General features: G+C 50.5%; 1 pseudogene; it reads left to right on the forward strand.

The window, feature by feature from the left end:
• Positions 1 to 203: 203 nt before the first annotated feature.
• Positions 204 to 5,196, forward strand: LOC119306292 (annotated as a pseudogene).
• Positions 5,197 to 5,494: the final 298 nt, after the last annotated feature.

Genomic DNA, 5,494 nt, shown 5'->3' on the forward strand with positions numbered 1-5,494 from the left:
CGCCCCCTTCCCTACACTCACCCCTGCCCGATCTGGATCTGGATGAGGCGTTGCCTCCCGTTCCTCTCATTGCGTCCCTTGTGCTAGCCATGGAAGAGGGGAGGAAGAAGGGAAGGGAGAGCAAGGAGGAGGAGGAGGAAGAAGAAGAAGCTTCTCTGTAGAATCAGCCGATCGAGCGGGGCTCTTGATCTTGGATAGCGAGAATGCGGCAGATCTTGTCGATGTTGCAGGGCCTGGCCCGTTGCATGTCTGTGGGAAAGGAGAGGAAGGTGGAGGAGGAGCACTAGGGGACGGTGCTGCGGTCGTCCGGGACGCTCTGGGGCGAGGGCTCCCAGACGTTCGCCGCCGCGTGCTCCCGCCGTGGCGAGAAGGGCACCAACCAGGACACCTCCATTGTCTGGGAGGTGAGTTTGCCGCTACCCTGCTTCTTCCCTGCTTGCTCTCTGTTGCATGCGAATGATTTTTTTACGCTGGTTATCACAACATATTACCGATGGCTTCCCTTGAGCGGACCATCGAACGTCAGCGTTCCAGAATGAGGTGGGTTAAGGAAGGTGATGCTAACACGAAGTTATTCCAAGCTTTTGCAAACGGCCGGAGAACCAAAAACTTCATTCCGCGTATCAAGGTTGGAGACGAGATACACACCGATCAAGACCGTATAACGGATGCTTTCACTTCTTCCTTTATGGAGCTTTTGGGGAGAGATCAGGCACGCGAATTCACTCTTGACCTGGATGCCCTCGACTTGCACACTACTGATCTGTAGGAGCTCGAGGAAATCTTCTCTGAAGAAGAGGTGTGGAAAATGATTAAGGAGATGCCACCGGACCGGGCTCCTGGACCAGATGGATTCACCGGTGCTTTCTACCAAAAAGCCTGGCCCATCATCAAGGGCGATATCATGGCCGGCTTCGTGAAGCTGTATGTGGGAGATGGTCGGGGCTTCGCAAAATTAAACAGAGCGCTGATGGTGGTCATTCCCAAGAGAAGTGACGCGGAGGAAGTGGGAGATTATCGCCCGATCAGCTTGCCTCATAGCTTTGGCAAACTCTTCTCCAAAATGATGGCCATCAGAATGAGGAAAATGCTTCCGGAGCTAGTCAACATGAACCAGTCCGCCTTCATTCGTGGGAGAAGCTTACACGATAATTTCCTCCTAGTGAAGCAAATGGCGAGGAAAATGCATGCCCGCAGAACATCAACCGTCTTTCTGAAGCTTGACATATCACGGGCATCTGACACCATCTCTTGGCCATTCCTGTTTGAATTTTTGAGAGCTAAGGGATTTGGAGAAAACTTCAGAAAGTGGGTTGCGATCTTGCTGCAGTCTGTGTCTTCAAGAGTTATTGTCAACGGGAATCAAGGTGTCAGGTTTGATCACGCTCGTGGGCTGCGCCAAGGAGACCCCAGCTCTCCACTCCTCTTCGTCATGGCGATGGACGTCCTCTCGGCCTTAGTTTGCAAGGCGGCTGCAGTTGGGGTTTTGTCCTCCTTCAACGGTGTGTTGGCAAGCCAGAGGCTCTCCCTTTTCGCTGATGACGTCGCGCTTTTCGTGCGCCCCACGGTGCCGGATCTCACATGCATTAAAGAAGTCTTATACCTCTTTGGACACGCTTCTGGCCTTCGAGTGAATTATCGCAAAACATCGGCAATTTTGATCCGGGGACAGCAAGGGGATCAGGACAGAGTGCAGCAGTATTTAAACGGTCAAATGGGGCAGTTCCCCTGCAAATACTTAGGGTTGCAACTCAGCATCCACAAGCTCACCAAAGCGCATTGGCAGCCAATGCTCGATCAGGTCAAAAACTTCCTTCCAGCTTGGCAACGTGGCATGATCCAGAGACCCGGGAGACTAGTGCTCGTTAACAGCGTCATAACAGCCCGCCCTATACATCACTTGCTAGTCATGAAAGCTCCCCAATGGGTTCTTGAAGAAGTGGACAAATGGATGCGTGCTTTTTTCTGGGCTGGGAAAGAGGAGATCAATGGCGGACAGTGCTTGGTTGAGTGGCATACTATCTGTAGGCCTAAGCCGTACGGTGGGCTGGGAGTGAAAAATCTGAGGACCCAAGGCCTGGCCATGCGCGTGCGCTGGGAGTGGCTTAGGAGGACTGATCCCTCAAAGCCTTGGCAAGCGCTTCATCTCATGGTGGACAAAGAAGCCAAAGCGGTGTTCGATAGTCTGGTCCACATCGAGGTGGGAGAGGGCAGCAAGATCTTCTTCTGGACGGATAGATGGATTCATGGGTTTTCGGCGAAAGATATCGCCCCTTTGATAGCCGGCATGGTGGACAAGCTCACGAAGAGAAAAAGAACGGTCCAGGATGCGCTTCTCGAGGACTCCTGGGTCAATGATATCTCAGGCGAGTTAACCTTCACGGCACATCTGCAGCTCATTCACTTACAACATGCCTTGGCGACGATTCAAAGGAATGCTTCGGATGATGATGCGTTCTACTGGCCCTGGAGTGCCTCGGATTCCTATACCGCTAAATCCACATATAGTATGCTTTGTCAGGGCATGACTCGGTTTGCCGCTGCCCAATGCATATGGAGAAGTTGGGCGCCCCTCAAGTGCAAAATCTTTGCTTGGCTTGCCTCTCAGTATCGGTTATGGACTTCGGACCGACGTGCGAGGCATGGTCTCCAAGATACGACTTCAGCATGTTACACATGCTACCAAGAGGAGGACACAACAGACCATATCCTTGTTGGTTGCGTCTACGCGAGACAAGTTTGGGATGGTTGTTTCCGACTGCTTCAAATCAACGTCCAAATTCCGAGCTCCGAGGATACTTTCATGGTGTGGTGGGACAAGGCGAGGAAGTTCTTCCATGGAAAGCTCAAGAGAGGTTTTGATTCGCTTGTCATCCTGACCGCGTGGCACTTATGGAAGCAGAGGAACGCTCGGGTGTTCAACCGCAATGATCAAGTCCGCTCGGAGACCAACCTTGTTCATCTCATTCATGACGAGATCAAGCTTTGGAAGAAGGCGGGTCTAGGAGTTGAGGGGTTAGATCCTTTCGTGAGACAGTAGGCTTTTGTGTTTTTTCTAGGAGTTAGCGTTCCCGTGGTAGGGTTCTTTGTCCAACCGCGGAGTCTTGTACAATTTTTTCTCCTCTTCTATAAAGATAAGGTACGCCTTTGGCGTACTCTCGAAAAAAAGATCAGCAACACCAAGTACTCCGCACGGAGCTTCTTGCCACACAATTTAATTCCCGCGTTCCAAACATAAATTTCTGCCACTCGAGAGGCAGAAGAGGTTTTAATTGTGGCCAAGACGAGCCGGCGACCTGGTCTCTGTTCCACAGACAATGGCGAGGGTACGTACAGCGTTGGGACTTGGGACTGGTCGCTGGCTTCTTCTTCTCATTTCTGGCCACAGAAGAAATGAAACAGTTTTCAAGTGCTTGCCTTGCGTGTGCACGAAATAGAGTAGAGATTGGATCCCATCTCCCTCCGTTGTTCACCTAACCATTTCTCTGATATTTTTGTGAGTGAGATGGTTCAATTCGGTTTTGTTAGGCCATTCATTCACCAGATTACGTGTTGCCTCTTGGGACGATCCTGGATCATGTTGCTCACAAGTTTCTTGGATACGACGCTTGCCTTTTGCCTCTAGGGGTTTCAGTCCGTAGGAGTAGTATGTGCCAAAAAAAGGGATGGTACGTGTCTTGATTTGCCGGAGCAAAAAGGTGTTGGGTTTCTTGGTATCTGAATCCAAAGTTGCTTTGGACAGTTAAACGCCTAAAACTTACTGATTGTGATGGGAGAAAACTTGAATTACGTACGTAAAAATGTTATTTCCAACATCTTCATAGTAGGATCAGATTTGCTGATTGTTTTTCAGACTGCAAAAATCATTGTATTTCATAAATACTCCATGTGACTACCCATTTTTTTGTTAGATAAAAACAGACAATTGGTTATTCGATTATTCGTGTTTGTTCTCAATTTCTCATGTCGCTCTCTTCTCTGTCCAGGGATACGGGTGCCAGGACGACACCATCTTCTACGACGTCTTCGACGGGCACGACCAGTGGGGCCACTACGTCGCCAAGGCCGTCCGGGAGTCGCTGCCGCAGTCGCTTCTGTGCCGCTAGCAGGAGGCCGTCACGCTGGCGTCGCTCATCGACGGCGAGAAGAGGCTCATCGACTGCCAGTTCGACCTCCTGAGGAAGTCCTACCTGGCCGCCGCCGCCGCCGTGGACGAGGAGCACCGCCGGAGCCGGCGCCTCGACGCCGTCAACAACGGTTGCACGGCTCTGTCCATCGTGAAGCAGGGCGACCTGATGGTGGTCGCGAACGTTAGCGACTCGCGGGCCGTCCTTGCGACCACGTCGGACGACGGGGACTTCACGGTCGTCCAGCTCACCGTCGACTTCAAGCCCGACTTACCCCGTAAGTCGTCATGACAAGACTAGAAGACGGACAGTCCATTCCTGACACGACCATTGCTCACCCACGTTCGAATCTGAATCGCAGAGGAGAAGGCGCGTATCATGCAGTGCGAGGGCCGCGTGCAGTGCCTTGACGACGAGCTCGGCGTGCACCGGGTGTGGGTGCCCAACCGGGAGGCGCCGGGGCTGGCCATGCCGCGCGCGTTCGGCGACTACTGCTTCAAGGGCTACGCCGTCATCTTGGCACGGAGGTGACGCAGAGGAGGATCACCGCCCGGGACCAGTTCGTCATCCTGGCCACCGACGGGGTAAGCTACAGATTCTCGCACAGTCACAAAGCATTTTTATGATGTGCCCAAATGATTATGGACCGTACATTGATAATGATCAAATGGTTAGGATGATGCATCATTTGATAATTCAACAAAAGATCATGTCTTTACAGAAATGTTTAATTCCCCCTCAGTTTGAACTTGTAAGGTGTACTAATTTTTTTAAAATTCAAACTTACCTAATTTTGACCAAGTTTATAGAATAAAACATAAATATCTACTATAGAAAATCAGTATCATTAGATTCTGATGAAGTATATTTCCATATTTGATTTATTTAGGGGCTGTTCGGAAAGCCTCCACGCCCTCGCCATGGAGCGGAGCGGACAGAGCGACCTTCTGGCCACTCTGTAGATTATAGTTGCATGCCACTCCGCTCCGGAGCGGAGCTGCGGAGTGGGAGTGAGTCCGAACAGGCCTTTAGTATTGTAGGTGTTAGGTGTATTTTGCTACATATTTGATCAAACATAGGAAAATTTGACTTTTGGAAATTTAATTCACCTTATATTTTGACAGACATGGAGTAGTAATTGCTGGGACAAGATCCATGCACCATCATCTGAAACCCATGTATTCATGAGGTGTGATGTTAATTTTAACAAATCTGCCCATGGACAGAACCTCGATACAATGATTCACAGACCAACCCACATAGAATTTCTGTAGACTGACATATACGCAGAGTTCATCTTGTGGTATGTCCCCAAACTTTTCTGATGACAATGCTCTTAGTTGGGATGCCATGAGGCTCCAAACCAA

The sequence above is a fragment of the Triticum dicoccoides genome, chromosome 5B, assembly GCF_002162155.2.
Source record: "Triticum dicoccoides isolate Atlit2015 ecotype Zavitan chromosome 5B, WEW_v2.0, whole genome shotgun sequence".
Classification (NCBI taxonomy): Eukaryota; Viridiplantae; Streptophyta; class Magnoliopsida; order Poales; family Poaceae; genus Triticum; species Triticum dicoccoides.